This window comes from Xenia sp. Carnegie-2017, unplaced genomic scaffold (genome assembly GCF_021976095.1).
Source record: "Xenia sp. Carnegie-2017 unplaced genomic scaffold, XeniaSp_v1 HiC_scaffold_24, whole genome shotgun sequence".
NCBI classification, from domain to species: Eukaryota; Metazoa; Cnidaria; class Anthozoa; order Malacalcyonacea; family Xeniidae; genus Xenia; species Xenia sp. Carnegie-2017.
This window is the reverse complement of record NW_025813487.1, coordinates 11,584,210-11,603,621: the sequence shown is the minus strand read 5'-3', so window position 1 is coordinate 11,603,621 and position 19,412 is coordinate 11,584,210. Positions and strand designations below refer to the sequence as shown.

General features: G+C 33.7%; 1 non-coding gene across 1 annotated transcript; it reads left to right on the top strand.

Annotated features, from left to right (window-relative positions):
• The first annotated feature begins 17,905 nt into the window (after positions 1-17,905).
• Positions 17,906-17,996, top strand: Trnam-cau. Its single transcript is given in 2 exon segments — positions 17,906-17,942; positions 17,961-17,996. It is a non-coding gene; the product is annotated as a tRNA-Met (tRNA).
• Positions 17,997-19,412: the final 1,416 nt, after the last annotated feature.

Here is a 19,412-nt window from a genome sequence, read left to right as displayed (position 1 = left end):
TTTTATAATTTAAGTAACCAGACTTGATATATTATTGTCATATTTGGTACCTTTATTTCTCAATTGTGCAATATGATGGAAAGTTTACGGCATTTAAACTTGTACTGTGTAATATTAAAGGTCTTAATAACAATTCGTCTAAAGCGCTTGATACATGCCAAACTTAGTGTAATAAATACAATGCTACTCTTGCATGTGTGGAGCGTTCGTTTTTATTAAGAAAAAATAGCAATAAAACAATACTGCCAAAAACATACGTATATTTAACAATTATTGGATGAAGTTTAGCATGATACCAAGTATATTTTTCAACCTTGTCTGCCGAAGCAAAGTTGAGCTCAGAAACCTTGCTATAATTTAATTTTTTCAAAACCGGCTTTTAATCGCGTTAACAATTGTAGAAACTATTATTTGCAGATAAGACGTCATACTTAACAATACCAGCAATTTTTTCGTTTGTATGACGTCATAAATAAAATATTAGGAATTCTTTGCAGACCAATGAAGACCGAAATTGTTTTGTGACTGGTGTCTAATAATATTTTATATTGCCAGTTGTCATCTTCTATTCATAAACATGTAAACTCGAGCTCAATTCATCGTATGGGCGAACGAATTATCATGCTTTTCAAAAGCTTTGCTAAATTCAGTCAAAACTAAAAAGCTTAAGATATTGTACAGTATTCGTATTGCAAGTAATAACGCACAGAAATATAGACGATTGAGACGCTCAAAGTCATAACTTAGCACAATGGATAAGGATCACACGGCTGACTTAGTATATTTATTAACAAACCCAAGTTCAAGATTATACATGGAGCATGCTACTGACGATTTTGATTCAATCAATTGAAATCAGAGACACAATGCTCTTTTATGTTTGTTCGGGGAAATTTTGCTAAAAAGCGTTGATAGCTATGTATACCTTTAAAATATATTTAAAAATATATTGTTGGATGTTTTATAAACTGTCTTTAGAGGCGCAATCTCGATAATTGGGGTGCAAATATTCATATATTCGTATGTTTTAATCTTTGTTAATCCATAACCACAATTGATTTCAGTGGAAGCTAATAAGATAGAACATGCACATATGAACATTTGTCCCCCCCCCCAATTCTCGAGATTTCAAGGCCTCAAGTTATGATATCACACAGGGGCGGATCTAGGCCATGGCGAAAGTGGCTTGAGCCACGGTCAGAATTTTTGCCACTTAAGTTTTTGCAGGGTTGACTTTTCATGATTAAAAATTTTGCTCAAATACAGCAAAATTCGATCAAAAGCAAAAATTGAATGAATTTTGTAATTTTTTGTCAAAACGTCTTGTTAAACGACGACGTCTTGTTAAAATAGTATTATGATCCAGTTAAACTCTGAACTGTAAAATCACCGAAAGCGTCTCGAATCTTGCCGAATACGCCATTAATATGCTCGGAATATGTTCGTAAATTCGAGCCTGCAATCTCAGAATGAAAAGCCACGGTCAGCGTTCAAAAAATTTCGCAATAGTTGCTAAATATAGTAACCTTCAGCCACGGTGCAGCGTTTCAAGCCAATCACAGGGAACGTTTTGGTCATGTGCGCCACGGTGAGCCACGGTGAATGTATTTTGATTGCGCAATAAATACAAGTCATATGCAATAGCTCGATTCTTGTCGACTTGAAAAAACGCTACTTCTAGTTCTACTCAGCGATTAGGATCAATGGAAACTTCTATAAAGATCGATGTTCTTGAAAAGCTCGTCCAAACCTTTCAGCAAGAGAACGCTTGCGAAATTATTTCTGGTGAATTGTCTAACTTGAGACAACACTGTGGTAAAATAATCAACGAGGAAAGACTTCGTCGTATAAATTCTACTGGCGATATTATGCTACGAACTTGTTCATTTTCAAAACTGCTGTTCCCTGAAAGCCAAACTGAAAGATCAGGACCCAATGTTCCTGTTAGGTAAGAATTTACATGTATTGGGGTATTAATTTATATTTTTATTTACGTTTGACATCTTGGCCTGAAATATATGATCAATCCGTTAATTTTCAGCTATTCATATTTAGTGTATCATGTAAAATATATGTCTAAAGCTGTCATTATTTTGCATACTCAGTCTGTCTAATGTACGGCCTAAATAATTTTAATTGTTACTGTCTGTTAAAAAAAAGTGTTTTACTTCAATGTTAGTCAAAGCTAGTTCTTTTTAAAATTTAACCCAATCAATAATGTATTATCCTTGTATTCCTGGCATTTTATGTTATCCCCTGGTTAAAGAAACTAACATATCATTTTGAATAACTGTTACTTTCTTTCGCGATTTATATAGAATATTGATGCTATAGTAGATGGAATCAATAAGTCGTCTGAATCCTGTTCGACATGCCTAGACTAGTTCAAAATCTTAGACTACCTGCCTGTGACTTTGACTTTATCATGATGTTACCAAATTAACACAAAGACAAAATAACTTTCTCAATTTCAACATTATTAGTCTATCTTTAACAGTATTGGTTACCCTTATTTATTCTAATGTCAGAGTCAGTCTAGCAGATTTGTTTCCAGGTATAACTTGGTATAACAAAGCAGCCATTGATACTTAAATACTAATTTTTCTTTTAGTACTTTAGCCAATGGGAATTGTCTGTTCAATGCATGTTCTATTGCATTAGTTGGGAATGAGACTCTATTTACTTGAGATTCCTAACTAGTGTTGAAATGTTTGAGAATGCAAAATACTATTCTACCCATCCTCTCATCGAGTCCCAGCATAAAATGGTGCGTTCACTTCACTTAAAAATGCCTTTGCCATCTGTATATCCGATGCAGCTCTAACCTCTTTAGAAAATGCGAATAAATTGCAGCAGTTTTACAAGAAGCAGTGGAAACAGCGAATAATTACACCTTTTCACCCTTGATGTGTATGTTTGCTTTGTCCACAGTAATCCAGTGTGCTATTCAGTCATACTACCCAATTACTAATGATGCTGAAGTGAAAGGAAATTGGGATTCGTTGGCTAAAATGTTCAATTGTACAATATATCCAAGAGATTTTGTTGATGGGAGTGCAATTGACTATGTCCATATCTTTCGTTGTGCTGCGATGCCACCTTCTTATTTGGTAGATCAAAAAATCCCATCCACCAAAAATCATTTTGTTACTTTGTTTTAGAGGACCACCTTTGAACATTGCTTTTATTAATCTTGCCATCTTTACCATTGTTGGATAAACATCTTTGCTGCTGTTGGAAGAAGATCACCTTTGAACATTGCTTTTATTAATCTTGCCATCTTTACTGTTGTTGGATAAACATCTTTTTCGCTGTTGGAAGAAGATCACCTTTGAACATTGCTTTTATTAATCTTGCCATCTTTACTGTTGTTGGATAAACATCTTTGTCGCTGTTGGAAGAAGATCCCCTTCGAACATTGCTTTTTTTAATCTTGCCATCTTTACTGTTGTTGGATAAACATCTTTGCTGCTGTTGGAGGAAGACTGCCTTTGAACATTACTTTTATTAATCTTGCAATCTTTACGATGGTTGGATAAACATTTTTGATGTTGTTGGAAGAAGACCACCTTTGAACATTGCTTTTATTAGTCTTGCCATCTTTATGGCTGTTACAAAAGGCATCCTTGCTGCTTTTCGAAAAAGACCATTTGATGGGGCAACAAAGATGGGAAATTATTTTTTTGTAGTGAACTGTCTTTTGGTTATTCACTGCAAAAATAACATGCTTCATCTTTCTCTCACTCCTGCGGCAACAATCCTGTGATTACAGAAAGGTACGGAAACTGCGTTGATTTTACATTAGACACCACAAGGTAAGTAACATTTTTATTCTTCTATCCGAACAGAATTAAAAAAATGGCGATATTAGAAATTTTTTTAGATGAGATTATAACTAAAATATTGTTATATTCTACATTAAAAATGCCGGAATTCGCTTTTCCGAGAGTCTAGATTTCAAAATTTTCTGGGGGAGCATGCCCCCAGACCCCCCTAGCGTTGGCTCGCGCCGAAGGCGCTCGCTACGGCTCAGGGCCACGGTCAGCCCAGAAGCTGGATCCGCCCCTGTCACATAGATTTATCATGGTTTTCTTTGTGATTGCATTTTAAGCTGGTGTACTTTTAATTTTTTGGAAGACTTTTTTAGTCGATAACTCATTTCTTGTGTGATATTTCCCAAGCTATGTGCAATCGTAGCGATTTTTTGTTTCTAGTTTGGGTCAACAGAGCAGTCACATCATGCTCATTTTCTCCTTTATGTGAAGGGTTTAAAATTGACATACCTTCGGGAAATTATAAATATAACATAAACTACATATGTTGTAAAATTCAGCTGGTTCCTCAGTGGACGCATGCAGATAGTATTTATATACGACTTTAGGTGATTCGACCCATGGCTTGAATTACTTCATCTTAACAAAACAAATTATGCTTAGCTGATTTCCGATGTAAAGCACTGGAGATATTGATGCTCAAAATTTGCCGGTGGCATTCCGATCATGATCGATCATGTGTCCCTGTTATTATGCTGATAATAACCCCTATTTTAAGAATAAATATGCAGCATAAGAAAACGCTGATAGGCTAGAAAGAAAGCTCTAAAGATGGCGATTCTTGTAGTACGTTGTTTTGCCACTCCCAGCATTCCGGCTAGCCCGCCTAGTGCATTCACATAAACCCGTTTACTACGAAATTCCGCTTCGCTCAACCGCTCCGCTTCCCGGCAAGACAAGCCAGCCCGTCTCTTTGATCAATCAAACTTGAAAATTATAAGCAAATATTATAAAAGGCGAGATCTCGCTGCTGCCCGGCTAGCCCGGCTAACATAAACATTAAACATGCCCCTTGATGGTGAATTTTGGGTGAATTTTGGGCAAAATGCATTGTAATAAAACTTGTAAACAATTAAATGAAAGCTTTTTTTTGTGTTTACGTTAATTCAAACCTAAATATCTCGTGTTTAATGCTCTCAACAATAACGGACTATAAGTGCGCCTACCTTTGCGATTATATTTAAAAGTCAAATAAGTATATATGTGTTTATTTCTTTATTTATTAAGTTTTTGAACAATTTACAGAGTCTGAGATTGCAGGAAACAGTCAAAACCTGTTTCTTGAAAAAGGAGAGAAGAAATTCAAAATTCAATATTGTAGACCAGAAAGCACCCTTATTAAAACTTTTACATTATTCAAATAAAGCATTTCGTCTATGGAAGCTTGCAAATTAGGTAATTTATCTGACCATAATATATGCATGCCGAACTGTCATATTGATAGGATGCTAAGCGCTGATGATAAAGAAGCTGTCTTGAGAAAAAAACACAGACAATTATAATCGAAGTCAAATGGGTTTGTTTTTTTTTGGCAATATGCTCTGTAACATCTTCCAAAACTACCCTGACGTACATTCTTGTACCAGTCATTACAAATAAGGGAAATAATTTTTCTTTGTAAGATATAGCGTTGTGAGCCAGCAAGTTTGGCTGTGCTGTGTAATTATTTCTCCATCCACACACTAAATAACAATACAGTTTTCAAGAAATAGATATTAATGCCAATTTTTCACACATAACACTGATTAGGTAAGTGTGCTTTTTCGACATTAGCATTTTCAGTGATAGTAACTGCGTCAGTGATGCAGCATGTCGAATAATTGGTTGCGCAAGTGAACATTTTCTTCATGCGTGTTCGAGTCAAAACAGCCACAACATACGCATGGATGGAAAAAAATTCTTTCTAACATAATTCTGGTATGTTTTCACTACACATTATTTTCCATCAGGACCAAAGTCACTGTCTACAATTTGATGAAAATGTGAGTTTCTCCCAAAAGAGTATATGCAATGCTATACTGCAGCAATTTTGTGCTGTCATGGACTAAATGCTTTATCTGAACAATGTAAAAAATTTCGAAGAGTGTGCTTTCTGGTCAAAAACATTGAATTTTGAAGTTCTACTGTCCTATTTTAAGTAATAGATTTGACTGTTTCTTGTAATGTCTTCAAATTCTTCAGAAAACTTAATAAATAAAGAAATAAACACATATACTTAATTGACCTATATTATCAGGTTTAATTGTCATCGACTGCCATGGTGGATATTTATTCCTTGATGAATACTATTTTCTTACTGTGGCAAAACATTTAAATCTATAATACTAATTAATACTAAAGGGCTTAACTTCCGATAGCCCTTGTTTGTAAGTATTGTTTGGTATAGAAATGTATAAACGGTTTGCCTCAATGAAAAATAATTTGTTACAAAAACATTAAACGATGAATATTAAAAGCGGACGGCTTCCATGTGCTCATTGCATTGGGCTGATTTACGAATACAGGAAAACCATTTATAATTTTTGTGTACTATCGATATAAGCATAAGTCATAGTAAATCAGAATAGCCTACATCTATTGCTAACATTCTTTTTAGTACAAATTCATAATCTAATTCGTGCAGTAAAAACTAATGCCCAACATAAAGTTTTAAATAGAGCCATAGAAATAGACCAAATATCGTAAAATTGAATTTATTGTGACGTTTCGTCTTTACTCAAGACATCTTCAGACAATTAATTTATAGGATGTTAAGACAAGATATTACTTTTACAAAAAGGTGTTAAATTACTACTAAAGGCGGCCGTGTCAAATAGATTATATGATAAGGAAGCTAGGAAATAAAATAAAGTGACATTAAAAGAGGTTAAGTGGAATGGAGCTTCCTTGCACGTTAAGTGAAGGCTTGCATTTCTTGATTAGAAAACTCTCGTGAATGAAGAGTTCATAGGAATCGTTAGAAGAGGAGATTATTTTAAAGTCGTATAAGTTGGGGGTGTGTCCAGTTGCGTTAATGGGAGCAAAATTGCTCGATAACGCAGGGTGGGAAATTGGTTGCCTGTAAGGGGATATTCCCGCGTCTGAAAATTTGGCGTGTGGATGACATGGTTTGACCCACATACGAGGCGTTGCAGCTTCCACATTTGAATAAATAGACTACACAAGATCTCAGAGGTTGGGAATTTTGTCTTACAATGGGAAGAAAGAAGAGGTACGTTGGAAAGGGGAGAAAACAAATTTAATAGATATATGTGGAAGGCTGCAGCACAAAGGCTATTGATATGTGTGCGAATTTAAAGGAAGTGCATGCCGGTGAAAGGAAGACAAAAACAGATGGGCATTTTGTGAGCAGTCTAGATAGGTGGATTGGGGGAAAAGGCGTTGTTAAGGAAGCGACGTGTGATTTGGTCAATTATACGTGAAGGAAAACTGTTTATGGTGAGTGACTTTCTGGTAAATTCGAATTGTGTGTGAAAATTTTTGTAAGTAGAACAAAGGTTGAAGACGTGGTGAAGTAAGCAGGAGACTAGTAAAAGTTTGTAAGTAACTGGGATGAAGCTGTGGAAGCTAGTGAAGAGGCCCGTGAAAGTAGGTTTACGGTAGACAGAAGTGGTGAATTTTCTATATGTGCAAAAGATATCAATGTCAAGAAATGATAGTTTTCTGTTTTGTTCGACTTCAGCTGTGAATGTGATGTTCGGGTGTTGTCGGTTCAGATAGTCAAGAAAGAGAGGGACGTGATCGGAGGAATGAAAAAGTAAAAAACAGTCGTCAACGTAGCGCCGGTAAAGTAGTGGTTTGAATGAAGAAGGACATTGATTCAGCCAGGATTGTTCGTGAAAGGACATAAATGTATTAGCAAAGAGAAGGCCCAATGGACTGCCCATAGCCAAACCATCAATTTTCTGGTACATTTGCCTGTTAAAGATAAAGTGACAATTCTTAACATCTAGAGAAAGTAGTTTTTCAAATTCTGTTGCAGTGACTCCGTTGAAGTACTGGTGGTTATTAAAATGCTATTGGATATTATGCGGATGGTTTCGTCAACAGGTATCTTAGTAAATAGGGATACGACATCAAAACTAGCAAGGACAACATTACTGTAGTTGATATCGCAATTTAGGATTTCTTCAACAAAGGAGAAAGAGTCTTTGATGATGAGGTTGCTTATGGTAAAGGGTTTTAGGAATGGAATGAAAAACTTTGCTAGTTTATACGAATAGTCATTAATGGAAGAAAGAATGGGTCTAAGAGGGATGTTACATTTATGTATTTCAGGAAGACTATACCATATACCTATTCGTGAACCTGTAGGGTAAAGTTCTTTGTAAGTTTCTTGGCCCATAGATTTAGCATCTTTCAACTTTTTTAATAAAGACTTCACTTGATTTTCTCGTCGTAAAATGACTTTTACTGGATCTCACTCTATCATGGCGTTACTAATCTCCAAAATTGACTTTATACACCTTAAGAATGTCTCCGATTGTGAAAATTCAAGAAAACTAATACAACATCAACATATCCAAGATCGCAAACTTCTCCGTCTCAAACATGACAACAACGTCCAATTCAACCCTGATAAAGTGTTGTTCTCAAGCCGCCTCATTACTGACAGAGAGAGAAATCCTTTCAAAGGCTTAAACTTTTCCATCCCACCGAAAAAGTTAAACATTTGCACCGTCCTAACCCCCTTTGAAAAACTCTACAACCGTCTTAAACGAGAACCTGTTTATAAATAATCCGAATTTTTTCCAAACTCGATCAAATGCAAATTGAAAGACATTGCCCACACAGGTTTCCGAAGTTACAGCCCACCACTTTTCCTATAATCACTAGATACTTGAACATTCTAAATAATTTATAAAACGGCAGAACTATCCTCATCACTAAACCTGATAAAGGAAATGGCATCGTAATACTTAACAAAGACAACTGCATAAAGAAAATGGACACACTCTTATCTGACACGACAAAGTTCCAACCTCTTGATGGAGATACAGTAAAAGTCACTTTATAACGAGAAAATCAAGTGAAGTCTTTATTAAAAAAGTTGAAAGATGCTAAATCTATCGGCCAAGAAACATACAAAGAACTTTACCTACAAGCTCACGGATAGGTATATTGTATGGTCTTCCTAAAATATCTCTTCTTTCTTCCCCTTTAAGGAGAAAATTCCCAAACGTCTGAGATGTGGTGTAGCCTATTTCATCAAGTGTCGAAGCTGCAACGCCTCGTATATGGGTCAAACCACACGTCATCTACACACCAGATTTTCGGAGCACTTGGGAATATCCCCCCTTACAGGCAATCAAGTTTCCCACCCTGCTTTATCGAGCAATTTAGCTCCCATTAACGCAACTGGACACACCCCCCAACTTATACGACTTTAAAATAATTTCCTCTTCTAACAATTCCTATAAACTCTCCATTCATGAGAGCTTTCTAATCAATAAATACAAGCCTTCACTTAACGTGCAAGGAAGTTCCATTCCACTTAACCTCTTTTAATGTCACTTTATATTACGATCGTGACTAAAACAGCATACGAGTACATACGAGTACATACGAGTACATTGGAGTGACATACGAGTACATACAAGTACATACGACAGACATACGGAACTGTTCAAGCTTCGATTTCTTTTTATACTTTAACCGACTGATATAAAAATATTTGTAATTATGATAATTTTACTTACATTACTTGTTTGTTTACAATAATCGCACAGTTTCAAAACAAGCTGGTCTGCATATTGGGGTCGTGACTAAAACAACACAAAAGTACATACGAGTACATACGAGGGACATACGAGTACACACGACTGACATACGAGTGACATACGACTATATACTGGTCACAAATGAGAATTAGCACAATTTCTTCAATAATACATTGATATTTGCCTTCACTTTTGCTTGTTTTTGTCTGGACTCTGGGGCAACCCTTTGATGGATTTAAATGCTGAAAAGGTATTTTATTCGCACATTCATTTGTATGTTACAGTTAAATTTTGTGTCCGTTGTGCGCAATGTCTTAATCTATTAAACGGTTTAAATGTATCAACAACGACAGTCTTGCGTTGGAGTTGCCATAAAGTAAACTCTCCTACAAAAAACATATACGTATTTTGTCGATGCGATTTGCCAGTATTTGAGCGCTTTTTGACACACTTTCACGTACGAAATACATATTTATGAAAGTGATTAAATATACAGCGTATAAACAATACCTTGAAAACGTGCTATATGAAATAAATGTACATTATATGTATTTAAATTCAATGACAATTGCACTGTGTTACGTATATGTGTCATAATATGCGTACGATTTTGGATTACTTTTAATGTTTTTAGAGTTCTAGCTGATGTAATTCAGTCTTTGAAGTGCAAAATCAGTATATTAAAGACTTAAGTTATTTATAAATTTTAAAAAAGAGGCTAGATATGAGCTAATGTGCAATCTGATTGATTCCTTACAAAACTACCTCATATTCCTATGCTAGAATAAATAAAATGAGTGCAACATTTGAGGAGAAAATCCACATCAATTAATTATATTACAAGTACATCTAATTGTTATTTTTGTCCAAGATTTTTAACTTATTAATACAAGATTACAAATATTGTACACATGCGCTAATAGTTCTCAGAATAACTGCTCAATATTTTTTGTACGGGAGTTTACTTTATGGCAACTCCAGCGCAAGACTACCGTTGTTGATACATTTAAACCGTTTAATAGATTAAGACATTGCGCACAAAAGACACCTAATTTAACTGTAATATACAAATGAATGTGCGAATAAAATACCTTTTCAGCATTTAAATCTATCAAATGGCTGCCCCAGAGTCCAAACAAATACTAGCAAAAGTGAAGGCAAATATCAATGTATTATTGAAGAAATTGTGCGATTTCTCTTTTGTGACAGTATATAGTCGTATGTCACTCGTATGTCAGTCGTATGTACTCGTATGTCAGTCGTATGTACTTGTTTATACTCGTATGTCACTCGTATTTACTCGTATGTATTCGTGTGGTATTTTAGTCACGATCTTTATTTTACTTCCTAGCTTCCTTATCGTATAATCCATTTGACACGGCCCCCTTTAGTAATTTAACACCTTTTTTTAAATGTAATATCTTGTCTTAACATCCTATAAATTAATTGTCTGAAGATGTCTTGAGTAAAGACGAAACGTCACAATAAATTCAATTTTACAATTGTTGGTCTAATTCTAGGGCTTTCATTAAAACTTTATGTTGGGCATTAATTTTTGTTACTCGAATTCGATTTCCGCCCTGCAAGTCTCTCGCTACTATTTTAAATTCATAATCATTTTAATTTTGATTATCATTCAAAATTTATTTTAATTTCAATTTCGCCTAACCCCCAGATTCGCTACAGTGCTTTTTACAAAGAATTAACAATGGAACCTTCTTCTCTTTCAGAAACGTTTACACTGTACGAGTTGTTTCTAAGGTTCAGCACCACGTTTTGACCAACTTCACCGTAACCCCACACGATTGCCCGTTTTGGCGCTTGTTGCAACACCATATGATCACCATAGATTGTAGAAAAACGGAATTCAACGTGGCCATTAGTGATAGAAAGAGCAGCGAATACAAAAAGAATTGCGTAAAAAGAACTTCTCAATTTGCCCATTTTTCTTTCCCTTCAGCAAGCACTGAGGTTGACTAAGTGTGAATTTGTCAACAAGCTCGTCTTATTATACACGTCAGTATAAGTACATTAATATTTCATAGCTTTGCTAATGATAGAAGTGTTCCAGATATTCTTAAAACTAAAATTTTATTGGCAGTCGTCATCTGTTATTGTGAGCAGAATAATCATAAAATAGAACTTACTATTTTGACGATTTGAACAAATAATAAAAATGATTTCTGCAATTGTGCTCATCGTTTTGCATGAACAGTTACGGCGAACGAAAACTGGTCACCACTGTCACTATCATGATGCATATAAACCAATCTTTTACAAACTATATCTTAAAGCTAACTGATAATGATACATGAAACATACTGTAGACATATTGCGAATAAAGTATTACTTAAAGACACAGGAAAAATTTAAAACTGTTTTATGTGTGTTGTTTGGACCGGAAATTTTGTGATGGATTCAAAAATACCATCATGTCTATAGTTTATCTTAAATTCAACTAACATTAACAAGGAAAAATGAAGTAAATATGAAACAACTGATTAATTGTTAGAATATCAATGCAATCAAGTAGTAGGATCAATGCAATTGTGTATGAAGCACTTATGACCATGCATGTGCATCTCCTCCACACCTTTTTGATCCAACCGTTTGATATGAGGTCCAATATATTTTGGTATAGAATTAGTTCATATTTGAAATTAAGATAAATTCTTGTTGAATTTGTATTAACACATCTATACTCAAAATGTACGAATGTACGCAAATACTTTTGACTTTTCAATCTAACTGTCGTGGTAAATTTATATTGAATTGATAACACTTGTCAGAAGGATATTAAGATCCATGAACTTGCATTGACTCGATCTGGAAGAAATCAGCACATTTTAGACTGGCTAAACACATTATTATAAGATGGAGATTATTAATAATAGTACATGCCCATCATTATTATAAAATGTGGATTGTTCAAAGACTAGACATGATTTTTGCAACTTTGTCCATCGTTGTGTTTTAGCATGAACAGGTACGGCAAACAAAAACAGGACATTACTGTTATTTTCATGATGCAACAAGACAAATCTCTTAAGGACTATGAAATATAGCTAACTGATAATAATGCATAGAAAATATCTTAGATATATTGTGAAAGAAATAGTACTTAAAGAAAAGGATAACATTTGAAACTGCTTAATGTGCGTAATTTCGTAATTTGGTCGGCAAATTTTGTAACGGAATTCAAAAAATACCGTCATGTCTTGTGTACCTTACATTCAAAAAATTGTAACTACGCAAGGTAAAGCAAATAATAAGTAAGTTTTGATTAGAATAACAGATTTCTAGGATCACTGCGCTTGAGTATGAAGCACTTGTGACCTTACACGTGCAAACACACCACTTTGATCCAGCTGTTTGATATGAGGTCCAATACATCTTGGCACAAAATACATTCATATTTATAATTAATTATTGAATCTTTGACAACAGAATACTCTAGACCATGAATGTAAGGAAACATTTATGACTTTTCAACCTCTACAGTCGTGGTGAAATTATATTTAATGAATAACACTTGTCAGAACAAGTCATTGCTTTTAAGCGGTTATGCTGCAAGGCCTTATTCATGCACGTGTATTGACTCAACCTAAAATAAATCAACATCATATACTATATCTGCACTCGCAACGCAATTTAAGGGATCATTTGCTACCTATAATATGTCATGAAACTTTGATTATTCTAAAGTAGAAGGATATTACAAATGCTCTTTATAAAGCAAAGGTTTGCTGTTTTGTGTTCGTTTTGAAAAAATGATATTACAAAATGGATAGATTTAATGTGTATATAAAAATATTTAAAGAAGAAGTACAGCCGAGATAAACTTATTTCTACTACGTCACCCTGATCTAAAAATAATTGAGAAAATATTCATTCACCAATATCAAAATGACCAACATGATGTTTTAGTTCATATCACAATGGCAGCTCAAATGAATTATTATTTTATATTTATTCTTTCTTTATAATAATTACATGTACCCTATTATCTACAAAAGTCAGAGGTAAAACTAAAGGAATAAAGATTTATCTTTGTCATAGCAGTTGTTTCTTTTGGTAATACGGTAGCTAAATTAAAAAAAGCTCACAAAATATAAACGTTGTGACGTGATAAAATTGGGAAATTTTCAATAAATTAAAATTAATGATATGAAACAATTAGCAAAAACTTCCACGGCATAATTTTCAACTATAAAAACAGAAACTAGTAACAACTTATTGTAGATTGATTATTATCCACTGTGGTTATTCGTGTCAATCTCCTGCACGACACACATATGTTGGTGTTGCTCACCTCAAATTTTAGTAATGCGTTGATCGATAAAGTTCATTTTAGATCAATTATCACTTAATAACTGAGACAGAGGGAATCAGCCTGTTATATTTTTCCCGCCGTTGTAACAAAACACATTGGGAAAATTCCAGGAAATTTCAAATTTTCAAGTGATGACGAACGAGACTTTTTGTGTTATCTATCGGTCAACAACATGTCATCTTCAGCTACATACAAGAAAACAGCTCAATTTCTTCAATCTCATGTGACACGCAATCAACCAATGAATAAGAACTTTGAAAATTTATGTATAGCTAATAGTATGAGTTATACTGAACGAAAAATAAAACTTACTGCCACCACAAAGCTTAAGATAAAGAACTTTAGGTATGATAAATTTCATTCGTTTTACTAGAATCAATGTTTCGAGAGATATCAGGCTTTAAAATTTGCAAAAAACTAATTTGAACGTATTTTGCTTAATTTGCTTACCATATACGTAGAAGTTATTAATTTATGTGTATCAGTATAATACAGTATATGACATTATATAGAGTATATGACAGCGTTCTAGTTTTCATGTGGGTTTTTTTATAAAAAACTTTAACACTTTAAAGAGACCTTGTTTGCGATGTTCATACATGGGAGCATATATTCTAATTGCAGTTTGGTTTACATGAATGATAATCAGTTTACACCAATAGTCACAATAGTTCATAGTCAATCTACAATAAGCTGTTTTTATTATCTGTTTTTATACGTGCAAATATTATACCGTGGAACTTATTGCCATTAGTTTTCATATCACCAATTTCAATTTGTTGAAAATGTACCAAATTTATCGTGTCACAACGTTTATATTTTGTGTGGTTTTTATAATTTACTGTATTATCAATATAAACATATTGACATAAATTAAACAACATGCTCATAAGGTTATCCATTAAATATAAACTTACCACGATTAGAGATTCAGAAGTCAGAAGTATTTGCGTACTTTTATGGTTTCGAGTAAGAATGTGTTGATACAGATACAATAAGAATGTATATTAGATTCAAATATGAATTCTGTGCCAAAATATATTGGACCTCATATCAAACGGTTGAATCAAAGATGTGTTGAGGAGAAGCGCATGCACGGTCACAAGTGTTTCATAATTCATACGCAAATGCTTTATCTTACTTATCGGTTATTCTAATCATCAATCCTTGTTTAATATTAACTTTATTTTCCCTAGTTTTTGTTGGTTGATTATAAGATAGTCCAGACATGACGGTGTTTGTTGAATCCCATTAAAGACACACAAAATTCATTTTCAAATTTTTCGTGTTTCTTTAAGTAATTTTTTAGCAATATGTCTGAGATATTTTCTATGTATTATTATCAGTTAGCTACAAGATATAGTTTGTAAAAGATTGATTTGTTATGCATCATGATATTGACTGTAATGTCGTTTAAATAATGATACCACGTGCATGACTGGACATTTCTCCAAATATCGTCATGCATACAAATCAATGTTTTAAGCTAAGAGACAACAATAATAATAGCACATAGCTAACATCTAAGACATATTGCCAATGAACTCTTCGACAACGACTCTTCAACACTTCGACCGCGTATATTTACATGCAAGAAAATTTACATTTTATTGTTTTCCGGAAGTGTTAGTTTATACTTAGCTATCTCACAAAATACTAAAGCCATAGTACAATTTAGAGTTTTATTTTCCCCCAAAAAACGAAGACTGGTGTCTTTTGTTGGCACTTGACCTTGGTATGATTTCTCATTTTGGCAACTCAGTTACTGTACTTTGTTCCAGATCAAAAGCAATACTTTTGTTATATGAGTTGCCACTTTTCGAGTGTTCAGAAAAATCATCAATATCCCAAGCCAGAACAGTTGGAAAATTTCTAATGGCCATGGCCTAGGGGGACAACAGAATATATTTAGCTATACTCAGAATATAAGTATTTAGCAGTTCTTTCATGGATATATTCATCTGTACTAGAGCAGTCTTTTGACTTAATACAAAGGAATTCGACATACAATATCCCAAGCCACTTAGTAGAGAAATTACTGAATCCGAATCTGTTAGTTGTCTAAAAGCCATAACAATGCTATGCTTTTAATGCAGGTTCACAATGCCTTAAAATTGCTTTACAGATTTGCAATACCTTTAAGACAGATTTACAAGGTCATGTGCAAGTAATGTTAGTCTGGCATTGTTCTTGCACTGAATTTAACTAATAATAAACTAAATGGAACTTAAAAAACAATGTTAGATAATTCAAAACTAAATCTTACATTGTAGCGAAAACTATTATGTAGTATTTACAGTTATCCAGGTAATCATAGCTTGTCCTTTGATAACCAAGATGTGTCTCTTCCACAAATATATTTGGGAGTATATATTAACCCATTTCGCTCATTTTAAATGGGTATTACTCAGAGTTCTAAACTTTAGAATGCGGAAGACAGCCAAATTAGATCGCTTTCTGTGCTATCTAAAGGCTATGTTTAGTGTTGCCAGATAAAATTTGTTATTATTCATGTCCTCTGACGTCAAAAGTTCACAAAAACTACCAAAGTTCATGTATCTACATTTTAAAGTCGGAATGTGTCGGAAAATGTCGGAATAGCTCGGAGATTGCTTGTAATTGTTGAGCATACTCATAACATGATCAGAAATCACCAAAAACGATAAATAATCAATTGAAATCCGAAACAGCTCTATCAAATCATATTGATTAGCAAATTGAATAAATTTAAAGAGCTTAAGTTACAATAAACAAATATGAGGAACGAAATGAAATCAAGCTTAAAGATATTTTCCCAGCTTAACGAATGAAGGAGAGCTCGACCTGTATAAACTATATTATGCTTTTGGGTAAATGCTTCTTTTTCTAGACACTCAGCTCACTTTCAAGCCTTCAGCAAACTGTTAAAAGCCTATGCACCGTTTTTAATTGCTGTCAGTCGAGTCCTTGTTGTTCTCGTCAGCATAAAGACTGCTGTTTGACATCCTTTGTTTAGCTCCAAGTGAAGGTGAAAACTTTACGCAACCACCAGACAACTTGACACCATTTTTTACTTTAATCAATGCCCGGACAGTTGCAGTTGGCAATTGATTTCTTCTCTTGGTCTTGATTGAGCTGACTGACGAAAACACTCCTTCCACATGGACATTTGCATGTGGTAAGCAAAGCAAACTTTGCATGAATTCACACAAGAGATCAAACTTCGCATTTTCAATGCCAACGGTAATCTTTTCAAGGCGACCCCAAAATTCTTCTGGTTCCATACCATCACTGTCGAAGGGTAAGGTGACATGAGAAAGCATATGCCACTGATCATCAAGTGCTTGTTGTTGAGACTCGGATATAATATTTGGAAAAGCCATGGCAAGAGCAGCAAGAGAAGAAAACTTTGCACGACTCACGCCTGGATCTAAGACTTAAAGCATCTTAATGATCGGATCTCCTATTGGAAACTACATCAGTAGTTTCACCGATAATTATTCGGAAAATCTGGTGTTATTCAAATTTTGTACATGTTCTTCATGAAATTGGGCAACAGAGCATTTAGAGTGTATGCAATTATTCGAAAAACATTGTTGTGTTAGAAAATAACAAATACCTTTCACCATTATGCACATAAAAAGTTGATAAAACAGAAAAATTAAAGCTTTTATAATAAGAATTGCTCTGGGAACCAAAGGCCACGCCTTAAATATGACATATTTAACAGTGAGTGCTAATTGGTTGTTAATATATAAACGAAAAGTCGAATTATAAAGTAAATACTTCTTATTGACATCAATAAATACTTAGCATCAGCAAATGAATAACTACTTTTAATAAGTATTTAGGTATTCTTGCAAACAGTATTTAAATTCCAGAACAACTACATACTATTGTTAAAAAAAACCTTAATAGTTTTTCTTTGACATCCATGAATACTTAGCATCAGGAAATGAATAAAATATTTTCAATATGTATTAAGGTATTCTTGCAAACCGTAATTAAATTTCAGAACAATTACCGAATGGTGCGCTAAAGCCTCGTTAGCGCAGTAGGCAGCGCATCAGTCTCATAATTAGAATTCATCGAGTAATCTGAAGGTCGTGAGTTCGACCCTCACACGAGGCAAACGTGTTTTGAATTTGTTTTAAAACTTTAGATTATAGATTAGTTCAAAAAACAAAGATCTTGGCAGAAAATAGCGATTACATAATGTATTTATTTTTCAAGAAACAGAAGAGAATTGGGAAAAATGAATTCTTAACAGTCAATTGTAACTCATCCTCTATAAAATTGGATCTCCTATAGTTTCGAAAAAAGGGTAAAAATTCAAAACATATTTCCATAACTCTTCAAAATGATGCTTTAATTCCAAAACTAATTGTTTATATGATTTAACAAAATATAATTCATATGATTCTATCTTAAATTCAGTTAAAAATATAACAAATTTCAAAAGATGCGATGAACCTTCACGATTTTTGAGAATTATGTTAAATCGGAAAGGAGGAAACAAAATCATGATAAAATGTTATGGTAGCATAGCACCATGAACCTTCTAAGAAGTTGAATGAACCAGTTGGATTTAAAACAACAACTAGAAACCAATGCCTTGTAGGAAGACAGAACTAAAAACCTTCACACAACTCCATAACTGCAGGTTGTTTGACGGGAGCGCTGCCTTCTGTTCTACCGAGGCTGTTTGCCATCGTGGTAATTGCTCTGAAATCACAATTTTTTCTTAAATTGTTTAGTCTCTCGCCCAGTCATTTTAGAAATTTCAAATAGATAATCATACAAAAATTTTCCCTGTTTAGATCATAGTTCGTTGAACATAAAACTTGAAATAAAAGTGTACTTATGCTTGTTTTTTCTATTCTCTAGCATTTAGATTACATAATTTATGAATTCACATTGCTTGATAACACTTGCTATATTTGATGATACGTCACTTTAACAAGCAAAGTTTTCTTCATTTTCAAGAGTAAAAGGTGTAGAACTCTTTTAGAGCATTTCATGAACAATGCAAAGAAAACTTTAAGCTTCCTTAGCGCAGTAAGTAGAGTGTCATTGTTATATTGAGCAACCACAAGCTATCTGAAGGTTGGGAGTTATACTCTCCTACGAGGCATTAATGATATACATTACTTTTACATTTTTAGAGTGTATGCAATTATTCGAAAAACATTGTTGTGTTAGAAAATAACAAATACCTTTCACCATTATGCACATAAAAAGTTGATAAAACAGAAAAATTAAAGCTTTTATAATAAGAATTGCTCTGGGAACCAAAGGCCACGCCTTAAATATGACATATTTAACAGTGAGTGCTAATTGGTTGTTAATATATAAACGAAAAGTCGAATTATAAAGTAAATACTTCTTATTGACATCAATAAATACTTAGCATCAGCAAATGAATAACTACTTTTAATAAGTATTTATGTATTCTTGCAAACAGTATTTAAATTCCAGAACAACTACATACTATTGTTAAAAAAAACCTTAATAGTTTTTCTTTGACATCCATGAATACTTAGCATC